Consider the following 16,840-nt stretch of genomic DNA (forward strand, 5'->3'; position numbering starts at 1 on the left):
ACGGAACCCCTCAATGACAAAATCTCATTTCTGTCCTGCCCCAACCTAGCCACTTCTGTCTACAACAGTTCACGGTCATTCTCCCTTGACAAGCTCGCCCCTCTCGCTACACAGATTCAACCTTGGCATACAGATATAGAAGTCTCAAAAAACAAAGCTGTGCTCTCAAGTGTCTGTGGCATAAGACAAAGTCTCAGACTTTAACCAATATAAATCTGCCCACCAAAAATACAATTCCTGCCTAGCAGACCTATTTTAACCATTCTCATCAACACCTTCTCATCAACACCTTCTCATCCAGCCCCCCTTAACCCTTCTCTGCGTTCAACTCTCCACTTCATTCTCAACTGCCTCCACCCACTAGCACACTACCCAGCCCAGGAAATCGCTAATCACTTCAAAAATAAAAATGTATACAATTTGTGAGGAGATCGCCTCAGATACCTCCCTTACTGAATACTCCATGTCCACGCTAGTCACTATGACTAGTATAATGCCGTTTCCCAGGGGCCACACATCATTGTCTTAATATTAAAATTTTGCTAAATATTGGGGACAATCTCTCAGTCTCATATTCAGACTATTTTTCCGGTGGGTGTCCACATTAATTGGTGGGCTTTGAAGCCCATATTTGGCTCCCCTCTTTGGCAGTGAGTCCACTCTTTGTGCATTATTCTGCCCCTGTCCCTGGAACTGTCTGGCTTTTCCTGCTCTTTTTTCTAGCCGATTGGGCTGGCCTGACCTATCTGTGCATAGATCCTGACGGTGGCGTAGTAGAACCAGTTTCCAGTGGGATGGTACCCTCTGAACCAGTTTCCAGATACTTATAAGCGAGACTCATCTCTTTGCAAGACAGTGAGGTCTATTCTCTTTATTTGCCATCTGTAGAATCTTTTTTAACCAATGACCCCACAAAGCTTTTAATTCATTCCCTGGTCATCTCTCGTCTCGACTACTGCAACTCCCTCCTCATTGGATTACCTTTACATAGGCTATCTCCCATTCAGTCCATCATGAATGCTGCTGCCAGACTCACTCACTTTACCAACCCCAATTGTCTGCTACCTCTCTCTGACGATCCCTCTGCTGGCTTCCGCTCAACCAAAGAATTCAATTCAAAAGACTAACAACAAATTACAAAGCAATCCACAGCTCTGCCCCCAGCTACATTACTAACCTAGTCTTAAAATGCCAACCTAATCTTTCTCTTCTTTCCTCCAAATTCCTCCTATTCTCTATCTCTGTTGTCACCTCCTCGCCTCCAGGACTTCCTCCAAGCCTCTACCATACTCTAACTCCCTACCCCAATAATGTCCAACCATCTCCTACTCTGTCCACTTTAAGACAATTCCTGAAAACCCTTCTCTTCAGAGAGGCCTACCCTTCCCCAACCTAACAACTGTACTTTTATTTTCTTCATTAGTTGATCCCCCACAGTTATTAACTTTTGTATCGCTTGACCCTCCCTTTTAGATTGTAAGCTCTAAGGAGCAGGGCCTTCTGATTCCTTCTGTATTTAATTGATTTGTAATTGGATCGTCTGCCCTTATTTTGTAAAGTGCTTTGTTAATCTTTGGAGCTATCTTGAATAATAATATTAATGGCCACCAGAAGTGCATAGCAAATACATATATCTTTGCAAAAAGAAATATAATGTAACATTTCAAGAGCATGCCAGACGGAATAAGCAAGTAAAAAAAGTTGCATGCATTTTTGCACAGAACAAATTTACATGCAAATTTACAGATCTAATGGCAATGTAAATTTTTCATAAATAGGCATCATGACATCATGCCCATTGCATCCCACCAGAATCAAGTGTGGGACTGAAGTAATTAAACCACAGCAGGCAAATCATAGAGCTCATCGCCCCTATATTCAGTAAATTACTACTTCTAAAATGGCATCCATTATCTCTCTTCAATCCATATTTCTATAATGAGCCACTTAGCCAGCAAAATTAGTCACACTGGATCAATATACAAAGCAGCAATATAGGAAACGTATGCAGACCTCCTAAGGCTAATTTTACGTTGTACGTTTTAGACTAGCCATATGTAAATATAAATGCCATGTTGTTGATACATTCAACTACAATTCTAGTTCTACACCCTAGCCCGTTCATTAATGGAACTTAATGTATGTTATGTGTTACCAGTGAGATCTCATAATGCCATTTCTAAAAATAGCAAGATATTATCATCTTACATGCTAGTATTTTTAACTGAAATAGAACCACTACTGTGTACTGTACTACAACATTATAGGGGTAACCTTCCTAGATCATCATCTGCCAAAATATGATGACAGCAGCTCACAGCCAGATATCATAGATACGTCTTTTCAGGCTTACCCTAACTTATCAAAAATCTAGGCATTTTTTTTTATCTGCGGTATAAATATTTAAGAGGTGTATGCCTCTTTAGGTGTGCGTGTCATTTCTGCAATATTTACACATGCATTCAGGCCGGACAGTATACTCTTGCTATACTGCCGGCCCTGTGACACGGAGGCCATGCGGTCGTTCGTCCACCCTTCCCCTCGCCAATTCAAAGAATGTTTTCTATTTTGAAAAGTGATTTCTCAGCATGGAGACACGGATGGATGAGGGGGTCTGCGTAAATTATTAAAAATAAATAGTGTTTTTGGTTTGTGGTGCTCAGATGATGTATAGTTCCACTTTAAAGAGTTGAAGACCAGGCACTTTGTTTACACGTGAAAATCATTTTTTTCTTTGCTAGAAAATTTGCAAGAATCCCCAAACATTATATATTTTTTCAAAGCAAAGATCCTAGAGAACAAATTGGTGGGTTTTGCAATTGTTTTGCTCACACGGTATTAGCGCAGCGGTTTTTCAAACGCAGTTTTTGGGAGAAAAACTACATTTTCTAAATTAATACAAAAAAAAAAAGTTTTTTTTTCCAAAATATAAAATCTGTCACGCTGAGTAAATTGATACCAAAGATGTCACGCTTTAAAATTGCGCGATCGGCAATGTAAATTTTACTATCCATAGGCGACATTTAAAAGCCTTTACAGGTTACCACTTTAGATGTGCAGGGGAGGTGTAGTGCTAGAATTACTGCCCATGATCTGATGTTCGCGGTGATAACGCACGTGTGGGGCGATCGCGCTTCCAATTTATTAATGTATACCACTTTATTTTTACACTGTTGCTTTTAATTTTTTTTTTTATCACTTTTATTGCTGTCACAAGGAATGGAAACAACCCCTGTGACAGCAATAGGCACAAATCAGGTAGTATTACAGAGGGATCTGGGGCCTATAAAACCCCAAATCCCTAATTTGCCCTGGAAAGCATTCAAAATGCCAAGATTGGCAGTTTTGAATACTTTAATATTTTTTAAACTAGAGCCTTTAACCACTTGCTTACTGGGCACTTAAACCCCCCTCAGTCCCAGACCAATTTTCAGCTTTCAGCGCTGATGCACTTTGAATGACAATTGCGCGGGCATACAACACTGTACCCAAATGAAATTTTTATCATTTTTTTCCCACAAATAGAGCTTTCTTTTGGTGGTATTTAGTTACAGCTCGGAGTTTTATTTTTTGCTAAACCAACAAAAAAAGATGCGAAAAAAATAAATAAATAAATCATGTTTTAATAGTTTGTTATAAAATTTTGCAAACGGGTCATTTTTCTCCTTCATTGAAGTGCGCTGATTAGGCGGCACTGATAGGCACTGATGGGCTGCATTGGTGGGCACTGATGGGCTGCACTGGTGGGCACTGATAGGCATAGTTAAGGCGGCACTAATAGGCACAGATAAGGCGGCACCGATGGGCACAGATAAGGCGGCACTGATGGGCAAAGATGGGCAAAGATAAGATGGCACGGATGGGTGGCACGGATGGGCACTGATAGGTACTTTTTATTAGGGTGGCACTGCAGGGGGCAGGTGGGCACTGGCAGGGGGCAGGTGGGCGCTTGCATTGCTGGCTGTGATCGGGACTGATGTCCCGATCACGGCCGCCGGTGATCGGCTTTTTTTTTCTCCTCGCGCTGTCAGCGTGAGGAGGAATACTAGCCGATTGCCGGCTCCGTTATGTCACCTGATCAGCTGTCATTGGCTGACAGCTGATCACGTGATAAGGGGTCGGGATCGACCCCTTGCACGGATCGGTGATCAGGCGAGTCTCATGGACTCGCCGATCACAGAGCGCGCCGCGCGCGCCCCTCAGGGGGCGCACAGGCCGCTCGTACACGGGACGACGTCAATAGACGTAGTCCCCGGAAAAGGAGATCCGTGCTGTAGCCGTCATTTGGCTATAGCGCGGATCTCAAGTGGTTAAATGGATTGTAAAACCCTCAAGGTTTCTACCTTAATGCATTCTATGCATTAAGGTGAAAATGTTTCTGTAGTGCAGGAGCCCCCACTTTTACTTACCTGAACCCGATCATTCCAGCGACAGGGGCGTGCACAGCAGCTCCTCATTGGACAGATTGTCACCGGCTCTCTGCCTCCTGCTGCTAACAGTCACCGGCTCTCTTGCAGCCTGAGATCCAAGAGCTGATCGATCTTCGATCTTCAGTCTTACACCTGACAGAGCCAGAGGCAGCATTTTTTTTTTAAACCCAAACATATTTTAAGGTAAAAAGAAAAAAAACCTTCTGTGCTGCAAGATTCTCCCAGCACTTGCAGAGCTCAGCGAGGAGGGATCTAAAAGCTGATTGGCTTCCAGCACGCAGGAACAGAGCTGAGGCTGTCAATCAGCAGCTGGAGCTCCCTCCCCTGTAGAGCTGCAAATATTTTCATAATCAATTAGTTGGCCGATTATTGTTCCAATTAAAAACCTTAAAGAGTGCCATATAATTGAGCCAATATGTAAAGTTTAACCACTTCAGCGCTGATTTGCCCCTTAAGGAATAGGCCATTTTTTGCGATACGGCACTACATCACTTTAACTGACAATTTTTTTTCCCCCACAAATAGAGCTTTCTTTTGGTGGTATTTGATCACCTCCGTGGCTTTTATTTTTGGCGCTAAAAACAGAGTGAAAATTAAAAAATAAAAAAAAATGTATATTTTATATTATATATACACACACACACACACGTTTTGCTACAGTACATATCCCAAAAAAATATATAAAATAACAAAAATTTATTCATCAGTCTAGGCCAATATATATTCTTCTACATATTTTTGGTAAAAAAATAAAAAATGAATTGCAGTAGGCGTATATTTATTGTTTTGCGCAAAAGTTATCACGTCTACAAACTATGGGATAATATATTTAGGGATTTTTTATTAATATTGTTTTTACTGGTAATGGTGGCTATCTGATTTTTAGCGGGACTACGACATTGCGGCTGACAAATCTGACCCCCAATTGTACTTTTGAGCGACCAGTGACATCAATACATTGCTATAAAAATGCACTGATCAATGTAAAAATCCCACTGGCAAGGAAAGGGTTAACAGTAGGGGCGATCAAGGGGTTAAAGGTGTTCCTTCAGCGTGTTTTAACTGTAGGGAGAGTGGGCTGGCAGGGAAACGACAGAGATCCTGGTTCTTGATCACTGGGAACAGAAGATCTGTCATGTATCCTGTCAGAATGGGGAACCACCTAGTTTACAATGTCAGATCCCCAATCTGCCTCTGTACACCCCGATCGTGGCTCACCAGCAGGCATCAAGTCCGCCCGACTCGTGAGCACGCCGTACAGCTACAGCGATTTGCACAGGAGAGCCGACCTGCTGCATTATAACGACATTATAACTGTTCGGCAAGCGGTTAAAAAAAAAAAAAAACTACTTATTCTTAAATATCTATATGATGTGGTGAAAATAAATAACCAGCTATATGGTTAGGGAGAAAAACAGACCGAAGAGATATAGGTAGTATATACTGTACTATTAGAGGTTGAAGCTGGTACATATCAGAATCCAAGATCAACATTTTTAATCGAAAGAAACAAAAATTTAACCACTTGAGATCCGCGCTATAGTCAATTGACGGCTACAGCGCGGATCTCCTTTTCCGGGACTACGTCTATTGACGTCGTCCCGTGTACGAGCGGCCTGCGCGCGCCCTGAGGGGGGCGCGCGCGGCGCGCTCTGTGATCGGCGAGTCCATGAGACTCGCCTGATCACCGATCCGTGCAAGGGGTCGATCCCGACCCCTTATCACGTGATCAGCTGTCAGCCAATGACAGCTGATCAGGTGACATAACGGAGCCGGTAATCGGCTAGTATTCCTCCTCGCGCTGACAGCGCGAGGAGAAAAAAAAAAGCCGATCACCGGCGGCCGTGATCGGGACATCAGTCCCGATCACGGCCAGCAATGCAAGCACCCATCTGCCCCCTGCCAGTGCCCACCTGCCCCCTGCAGTGCCACCCTAATAAAAAGTACCTATCAGTGCCCATCCGTGCCACCCATCCGTGCCATCTTATCTGTGCCCATCTTTGCCCATCAGTGCCGCCTTATCTGTGCCTATCAGTGCCCACCAGTGCAGCCTATCAGTGCCCACCAATGCAGCCCATCAGTGCCCACCAATGCAGCCCATCAGTGCCCACCAATGCAGCCCATCAGTGCCCACCAATGCAGCCCATCAGTGCCCACCAATGCAGCCCATCAGTGCCCACCAATGCAGCCCATCAGTGCCCACCAATGCAGCCCATCAGTGCCCACCAATGCAGCCCATCAGTGCCCACCAATGCAGCCCATCAGTGCCCACCAATGCAGCCCATCAGTGCCCACCAATGCAGCCCATCAGTGCCGCCTAATCAGCGCACTTCAATGAAGGAGAAAAATGACCCGTTTGCAAAATTTTATAACAAACTATTAAAACATGATTTTTTTTTATTATTTTTTTTGCATCTTTTTTTGTTTGTTTAGCAAAAAATAAAACTCCGAGCTGTAACTAAATACCACCAAAAGAAAGCTCTATTTGTGGGAAAAAAATGATAAAAATTTCATTTGGGTACAGTGTTGTATGCTCGCGCAATTGTCATTCAAAGTGCATCAGCGCTGAAAGCTGAAAATTGGTCTGGGACTGAGGGGGGTTTAAGTGCCCAGTAAGCAAGTGGTTAAAAAGACCTAAATGCTGTTTTGCAGATTTTCAGACAGGATTGTAATGTAATGTTATGCATGACAGACTCCCTTGTCGTAGGTAGGTAGCACATATATACCTTTATACAAGCTCCCTTCACCTGCTGTCACTTATGCCTGCCATACACAAATGTTCCCTTCCAAAACGTACATTTTAAGAACGTTCGTTTGATTTCTAATTGCTAGTGGAGTCAAATCGACATTTGTTTTTGACCACGGTGACAGGAAAATTGGAAGGAGCAGAATAGAAAACATAACGATTGGATGAATTTTCGGACAGTGTATGTGGTTTTTGTTCAGAAGTTACATTCATTTTAAAGTTTAATGTTAAAAGCAAGTGAAATTTTCAAACAATATTCATCCATTCATGGAATGTACAAAGAATGTTCATACAAATATACGTACAAATGTTCTCAAACAAAAACATGGCCAGCATAAGACATTTAGTAGCAGCAGCACGTTTTGTTTTTGGTTTGGTCTTTTCTTTATAGTCTCGTCATGATGGGGTTAAAAAAAAAAAAAAAAAAAAAAAATTAAAATGAGCCCTTATAGTACAAAAAACAGCAGGTAAACTCCTATAAGGGGTTAATTAATGCTGCAAAATCATGAAATTATATACGTGCCTTGCAAAAGTATCCCTCCCCCTTGGCTTTTTACCTATTTTGTTACATTACAGCCTTTGGTTGAATGTTTTTTTAATCTGAATTATATGTGATGGATCAGAACACAAAAGTCTAAGCTGGTGAAGTAAAATTAGAGAAATATATACATAAAACTATTTTTCAGAAATAAAAAACTGATAATTGGTGTGTGTGTGTGTGTGTGTGTGTGTGTGTATTCACCCCCTTTGTTATGAAGCCCATAAAAAAAGATGTCCACCTGTGCGCAATCTAAGTGTCACATGAGCTGTCATTACATACACACACACACACACACCTTTTTGAAAGGCCCCAGAGGCTGCAACACCTAAGCAAGAGGCACCACTAACAAAAACTCTGCCATAAAGACCAAGGAACGCTCCAAACAAATAAGGGACAATGTTGTTCAGAAGTATAAGTCAGGGTTAGGTTATAAAAACATATCCAAATCTTTGATGACCCCTAGGAGCACCATCAAATCTATCATAACCAAATGGAAAGAACATGGCACAACAGCAAACCTGCCAAGAGACGGCCGCACACCAAAACTCATGGACCGGGGAAGGAGGGCATTAATCAGAGAGGTAACCCTGGAGGAGCTGCAGAGTTCCACAGCAGAGACTGGAGTATCTGTACATAAGATGACAATAAGCCTTACGCTCCATAGAGTTGGGCTTTATGGCAGAGTGGCCAGAAAAAGTAGCCATAAAAGGTGGCTCTACAAAGTATTGACTTTAGGGGGGTTAATAGTTATGCACATTGACTTTTTCTGTTATTTTGTCCCATTTGTTGATTGCTTCACAATAAAAATAAAAAAATCTTCAAAGTTGTGGGCATGTTCTGTAAACTAAATGGTGCAAATCCTCAAACAATCCATGTTAATTCCAGATTGTGAGGCAACAAACCACGAAAAATGCCAAGGGGGTGAATACTTTTGCAAGGCCCTATAAATCTATGAAGGGTGGGAGAGAATATAAGTCTTTTATGTTAAAGTGGTGGCGGAAACTTTTTTTTTTCATGGATATAATCATTTTAAATATAGTGCACCATATTGGTAACTTTTAGTTTAAATTTAATTGTAATGCTTTATATCACCTCCAATGTATCAGCCTCCACCTTCTCGGTTCAGATTATTTCATCTACACAAAGCTCTTAAAGTAATCGTAAACTTTTTTTTCTTTCTTGTTTTTGTTTAAAAAAAAAAAAAAAAAAAAAAAAAATTGTCATAATGGTTTTGCACATAGCATCCCTGAGTTTCCTCTTCTGAGGTCCCCCACCAGCATTTCTGCCCCTATAGCAAGCCACAAAGTATAGGGTGTCCCTATAGCAAGAATCACTCGCTTCTTTCTCCTGCCCAGAACTACATGTCCCATGAGGCACTGCTCCAGCTCCATACACATTCACAAGCTCTCAGGCACTTACTGACAAGTATGAATGCTGTACGGAGCTGTGTGTGCGCTGCACTGTATTTTCTGCTATGTATAGTAAATTAAAAATGCATTTTGTATGCAAGCCAACTAATCAGTTGACCAACTAATCGATTAGGAAAATAGCTGACAACTATTTTCCTAATCGATTATGCCAATTAGTTGTTTCAGCCCTATTCCAGTCACCTTTTTTTTCTCTTGGTGTCAGGAAATCTTGTCAGAAGTGATTCATGTTGATAGCAGAGGAAGGAAGCAGCTGACAGAAATTACAGTTAGTGCTCTTAATTGAGACAAGCACACACTATTTAAAAAAAAAAAAAAAAAAGAAGAAGATATGCTTAGTTCTCATACCTGAGGTTTACAATCACTTTAGATGGAAAGATCAATTGAGCTTTAACAAAGCTGTCTAAATATATGACCCCCAATATTTAGCAGGATTTAGTCCAGATAACCCAGTCAAAACACTCTTAAATTGACCGTAATCCCCTTTAGATCTGCTAAAAACTATACAAGGGCCTGCCTGATCGGACATTTCATCCAGTTGATAGTTTAGATAGGTACTCATACTGCACCATTTTGGAGAATCAAAAGGATCTTATAGTTAGATTGTAAATTGTAGCTTTTAGCAGCCTTTTTTTCTTGCAGTGGGTACACAAAATCATGGCACTAGAAATGAATATTTTAAAGAAATACAGCCAAAGCTTGTTTTGCTGTACCTCTCCTGTGGATCACAGGAGTGCAGATAGTTTTGCACTCCTGTGACCCATTTTCAGCTGATGTCACACATCCGATCCAGGCTCAGGAAAGATCGTGACCACATGGTTGGGATCCACCAGAACCGCTATGAGCCTAAGCGGGCTGCTTACGCCCTCTCCACAGCCCAGTGCTCCAGTGAGGGGGGGTCAGAGCAGAGAGCGGTGACTGACAGTCTGAAAACCGAGCAATCAGCTCAGTGTTTGATCACTCAGTTCTCAATGTTAGCGCTGGCAGGGGAAAGATGCAGCATGGGACCAATGCTTCATCCACCTAGGTAAGTATGATTCTGAAAAAAAAAAAAAAAAATTCCATACATTTATTTTAAAAACAAATTGTGGTTGCAACATAAATTTGAATAGTGTTTTAGAAAAAAATGGACAGTAATAAAACAATATGATTTACTCTGTAAAACAGTGCAACCAGCAATAATATGGGTAAGTAGTAGATTAGCAGATACAGTATCTAAGTTAGTATAGTAAAAGATGGTGTTCTGATTGGCTGCCATGAGCTATTGCACTCAGCATACACTACAGATCTACCCAGGTAGCGATTTAGCCGTTTGCTTTCCCATCAAACGCCCGGTAAGTGAAGGTCACTTCAGCCTCTGCTTTCTGTGAACTTCCCCAGACTATACACTGAAGTCACACAACTGTGGGAATTCAAGGAAGAACTTCAGATAAAATGTCAACACTAAATGAACAACATTTATAGTATCCAAATAATAAATCCATGCCAGCATTGTTCTGTGCACATTTTGGCTGCTTTCCATTACACAGAACTGACACAAAATTAGGAACATTTCTCATCATTGGCTAGCAAATAATAAACACAAAGTACTGGGAAAAACAGAGTTTGTAACAGTGTAACAGGCTTAATCATGACACAGGCAATATTAAGTGTGTTGATATTTTTTCCATACTGGAGACCTAGAATGACATTTGCTGAATGTTACTCAGTGGAGGAGTGCACAATAATAAAACAAAAAAAGTTATTAAAGTGGAATTTCTGTCTATCCATAACTATTTCTAGATATGTCCCCCCCCCCCTTCTGCTACCTACCTTATGTGCAAAAGATCTGCACACTTATCTTTTTTTTTATCTGCTTTGGTCTAGTCACATGATGATCCCATAGCTCCTCCCCCCTCCTTGTGTCAGAGTGCGTGACATCAACTGAGAATGTTGGGTGGAGGTTTCCCCTAGCCGGGCCATTGTTGGCACTCCCTCCTCTCCCTCTCTAAGCCAGCCACTTAGTGACACAAGGAATTGTCCACATTTGGTCATGTTACAACCAAAAACGTAAATGGATTTTATTGGGATTTTATGTGGTGGACCAACACAAGAGTGAAACACAATTGTGAAGTGGAAGAAAAATGATAAACGTTTTTCAGAATTTGACAAATATCTGAAAAGTGTGGCGTGCATTTATAATCATCCCCCTTTACTCTGATACCCATACAGTGCCTTGCGAAAGTATTCGGCCCCCTTGAACTTTTCAACCTTTTGCCACATTTCAGGCTTCAAACATAAAGATATAACATTTAAATTTTTTGTGAAGAATCACCAACAAGTGGGACACAATTGTGAAGTGGAACGAAATCTATTGGATATTTTAAACTTTTTTAGCAAATAAAAAACTGAAAAGTGGTGCGTGCAAAATTATTCGGCCCCTTTACTTTCAGTGCAGCAAACTCACTCCAGAAGTTCAGCGAGGATCTCTGAATGATCCAATGTTGTCCTAAATGACTGATGGTGATAAATAGAATCCACCTGTGTGTAATCAAGTCTCTGTATAAATGCACCTGCTCTGTGATCGTCTCAGGGTTCTGTTGAAAGCGCAGAGAGCATCATGAAGACCAAGGAACACACCAGGCAGGTCCGTAATACTGTTGTGGAGAAGTTTAAAGCCGGATTTGGATACAAAAAGATTTCCCAAGCTTTAAACATCCCAAGGAGCACTGTGCAAGCGATCATTTTGAAATGGAAGGAGTATCAGACCACTGCAAATCTACCAAGACCTGGCCGTCCCTCTAAACTTTCAGCTCAGACAAGGAGAAGACTGATCAGAGATGCAGCCAAGAGGCCCATGATCACTCTGGATGAACTGCAGAGAACTACAGCTGAGGTGGGAGAGTCTGTCCATAGGACAACAATCAGTCGTACACTGCACAAATCTGGCCTTTATGGAAGAGTGGCAAGAAGAACCATCCCCACTGTCAAACATGGTGGTGGCAGCATCATGGTTTGGGCCTGCTTTTCTTCAGCAGGGACAGGGAAGATGGTTAAAATTGAGGGGAAGATGGATGCAGCCAAATACAGGACCATTCTGGATGAAAACCTGTTGGAGTCTGCAAAAGACCTAAAACTGGGACGGAGATTTATCTTCCAACAAGACAATGATCCCAAACATACAGCAAAATCTATAAAGGAATGGTTCACAAATAAACATATCCAGGTGTTAGAATGGCCAAGTCAAAGTCCAGACCTGAATCCAATCGAGAATCTGTGGAAAGAGCTGAAAACTGCTGTTCACAAACGCTCTCCATCCAACCTCACTGAGCTTGCGCTGTTTTGAAAGGAAGAATGGGCAAGAATTTCAGTCTCTCAATGTGCAAAACTGATAGAGACATACCCCAAGCGACTTGCAGCTGTAATCGCAGCAAAAGGTGGCTCTACAAAGTATTAACGCAAGGGGGCCGAATAATTTTGCACGCCCCACTTTTCATTTTTTTTTATTAGTTAAAAAAAGTTTCAAAAATCCAATAGATTTCGTTCCACTTCACAATTGTGTCCCACTTGTTGGTGATTCTTCCTTGCCAGGCAAGGAGAGAATTAATCAGAGAAGCAGCCAAGAGGCCCATGGTAACTCTGGAAGAGATCCACAGCTCAGGTGAGAGAATCTGTCCCCAGGATAACTATTATAGTCGTGTACTCCACAAATCTGGCCTTTATGGAAGAGTGGCAAGAAGAAAATTTTTTGAAAGAAAGTCATAAGAAGTCCCGTGTGCAGTTTGTGAGAAGTCATGTGGGGGACACAGCAAATGTGGAAGAAGGTGCTCTGTTCAGATGAGACCACAGTTTAACTTTTTGGCCTAAAAGCAAAACACTATGTGTGGTGGAAAAACGAACACTGCACATCACCCTGAACACACCATCCCCATCATGAAACATGGTGGTGGCATGTGTTGTGGGGATGCTTTTCTTCAGCAGGGACAGGAAAGCTGGTAAGAGTTGATGGGAAGATTTATGGAGCCGTATACAGGGCAATCTTAGAGGAAAACCTGTTAGAGTCCGCAAAAGACTTGAGACTGGGATGGAGGTTCACCTTCCACGCGGGACAATGATCATAAACATACAATATGAGCTACAATGGAATGTTTTAGATCAAAGCATATTCATGTGTTAGAATGGCCCAATGTCCAGACCTAAATCTGACAGAGTTCAAGCTATTTTACAAAGAATAAGAAAAAAAATTCACTCTAGATGTGTAAAGCTGGTCCATAATCACTGCCATACTAGCTATGGTATCCATAGTCTCCACTACACTAGTTACGGTGTCCATAATCCCCACCACAGCTGTCCTAGTGTCCCTGATCACCCCCACACCACTCATATTATCCCCAATCACCACACCAGTTACAGTGTTGTCCACAATCACTGCTAAACACCAGTCCAAATATCCCTGATCACCATCACACCAGTGCATTGTTGCCTGGTCTGTTTATTGACCATATTTCTGCCTGGACTGATTCTTAGCCTGCTTGTTGATCATGTCTCTTCCTGTGCCTAAACTGACCCATCTGCAAACCTGCTGACTATATTCCTGTGAGACACCAGTCCCAACCATTCCCTGTGGACAACTGCATTCCTGGAACCAGAGGAAATCCTTTGTTCTCCTGCACTTCCTGGCCAGTGAAAATGGCATTCCTGGGAGTAGCCATGTACCAGTGGGCTAGGCTTGCTTGGCTTAAAAAGGAACTGGGACAGCTATAGGTGATGCTACACTAACACCAAGGAACAAAGCATATGTAGTACTTTGTCTTGTCTTTCTAAGTGGCATCTAAGGTTGGCTACATGGTCGGACGCCACGTCTTACTGTCATTCTTTATAGTTCACTTCCAATGTGCATAGGAAGTTTCATTATACATAGGTATATTTTCTATGCTCACAATATATACGCAGTTAAAGTGGATCTAAACGTAATCATAAGGCCCCTTTCACTGATGTAGTACGGTTTAACTGCACCACTCACTCAACCTCATCCTCCAACCACTATATGCCCAAATTTCCCCTCTACTCACACGCCTCTTCCACTTCCAAATTTCCCATTAGGACATCTGACCCTGTTCATACATCATCGCAGAGACGATCTGGGACATACTGGCAATACAGAGATTGCCCCTCATTGAGGCGATCCGATAAACTTGTTTACCCAACTGCTTTACTTTTACTGTATTAAAAACTCCGATAAATATCTTTAAATAAAGCTGTCCAAGATGGCCAAGGCAATCCTTCGAAAAGTATGAGACAAATGAGTTGTCAATGATTTAACACTAACAATCAGCACTAGGCTTCTGTAAGGTTAGAAGATTGGAGTTTGACTCAGCACTGTCACATGTACAGTTCAAGTGATCTGTTGCTTCTAATCAGGTACCAACATGGTCAATGCACTTTTTTTTACGGATTGTTTTTTTCATATTAAGAATGTTCTAATACATTCTTCTTAGCCAGACTTTAGGCCCCTTTCACATAGATGTGGCACGGTTTGACTGCACCGTAGGTGAGGCAGTGTACAAACCCAACGTACACGTGGGTTTGATGTGAGATAGCTGTGCTTTCCCATTGACGTCTATTAAGTCTTGCAGTTTTGGTGCACTTTAAGATTTAGTGCTCATTTAGAAAGCACATAGTTACATAGTTAGTAAGCTTGAATAAAGACATCAGTCTATCCAGTTCAACCTGAGTGAGTGTCTACAATTGTCCCCATCTCTGTACATTCTACGTTGCACACTCACATTGGTCCCTACCCTCAAGGAGCCCACAATCCAAGGTCCCCATTCATATACTAGGGCCAATTTTGGACAGAAGCCAATTAACCTACCTGCATGTCTTTGGCGCGTGGGAGGAAACCGGAGTACCCGGAGGAAACCCACGCAGGCACAGGGAGAACATGCAAACTCCAGGCAGGTAGTGTCATGGTTGGGATTTGCTGCTAGGCGAGAGTGCTAACCACTACACCACTGTGCCGCATCAGAACCATTAGACATAATAGAAGTCAATGGGAAAGCGAAGCTAACCCACAGGTACACTGTGCAGTCAAACCGCAGCACATCAGTGTGAAAGAGGCTTATGATTAAGTTTAGATCCACTTTAACAGCGTATATATTGTGAGCACAGAAAAATATGCCTGTGTATAATGAAACATCTTATGCACACTTGAAGCAAACTATAAACAATGGCAGTACGGCAGCTTTCACACGGGGCGGATCCATCTGAGCATAGTCTGCCTGCTCAGTAGGGGATCTCTCCGCTGATGCCAGCTATGTAGAGCAGACAAAGACGGAGCCTGCTCTCCTCTATGGGGCAGTCATATAGAAACGGACTGTATGCCCAGTTCCATCCGATCCAACCCACTGGACGAATGGCGAACGTATGGCCATACATCTGTTTTCAGCAGATTTTGTCGGATCGGATGCCAGGCAGCGTACACGTCCGCTGGCATCTGCCTCCCCCGTAGAGGACAGTGGGTGGCCCAATCAGGTCCACCTGAAAAACATACAAGTGGACCCGATCGGTCTGATCCGTATTAAAGGGCTATAAGAATGCATAATATACAGTATGTTGTGTTTATAGTTCAATGGAAATGAGGGAAAGTGGTGTCATAACCAAAGTGAAGAATACGTGATGTAGCAATGACTCTGACAGAGGCAATCGATATTCGAATTAGTTGATAGCTGGACCTTCGCACATTAACAGTTTCTCAAAGGCTACACATGCATTTAGTACCACAAATTATACTGGCAGGGGTTGGCTGCTCCAAAAAAAAGACATAGCTAATTATGTTTGTGTAGTTCCTTAGAGAAAATCTATAGTGTATTCTCAGTGAGAACCCATTTTAAAATCTTACTGATGTTTTCACTTTAAAGTACATTTTGGTGAGACACTTATATTTAGAATTCTTGCTCTTCCATGCTTCTGTAAACCTCTCTGCTTAAAGTATTTGTAAACCCTTACATTCTGAATGGCCGAAGGCTGTAGTCATTCGGCGCCTGCACCACCGCATGAATCACTCATTCAGGCGAGGTGTAAAGATCAACAATTTTAGTTAGTAGCAATGGGGCAGGCGCAGATTGACCTCAGCTTTCAGTCATTCAGAATTCTATTGGCAGCAGTGTGTATGGTCAATTTATGCTCTATGTACATGTTTGCACAAACGTTTACACACGTACAGCATAAAAAATATAGTTAAAAATCAGACCGTGGGTGCAGAATTGTCTTCTTTTGGTTTTTGCAGCTAAACGCTGCAGACCACGACAAGGCTGTGAGAAGGCACCCATGTCATACAATACTGCTGTATTCAGTAATTACAGATCAGAATGCATCATATTGTATGATTCACAAAGATCTGCAATCCAAAGTGCATTGAAACGTGTTAAACTCGCATTGATACACATTTTGATGTATTTGCAATCTGTACTGTATCACTTAGTAAATTTGCACATGGGAAGCAATATTAAACTCAAAAGCAACATTTTTAATACTACAGCTTACAAATTCTTAGATGTGGTGGCAGCCGTAGTGTTCTTTTTTAGGCTCTCATTTCATCTGTTGATCCAGCAAGTCTGTTATTTTTCAACAGAACAAGCCCTGCAAATGTGTCAGTTGGAGTGAGGAGACAAATCATTTACCACTGACAAGGGTGCTTACAATGATCAGCTTTTATTTA

General features: G+C 42.0%; 1 protein-coding gene across 1 annotated transcript in view; it reads right to left on the reverse strand.

Annotated features, from left to right (window-relative positions):
• SMS (spermine synthase) overlaps positions 1-16,840 on the reverse strand; it is a 294,657-nt gene that overhangs the window by 218,335 nt on the left and 59,482 nt on the right. The gene's annotated exons all lie outside the window — the stretch shown is intronic.

This window comes from Lithobates pipiens, unplaced genomic scaffold (assembly GCF_037356315.1).
Source record: "Lithobates pipiens isolate NorthernLeopardFrog02 unplaced genomic scaffold, aLitPip1_a1.2 Scaffold_16, whole genome shotgun sequence".
NCBI classification, from domain to species: Eukaryota; Metazoa; Chordata; class Amphibia; order Anura; family Ranidae; genus Lithobates; species Lithobates pipiens.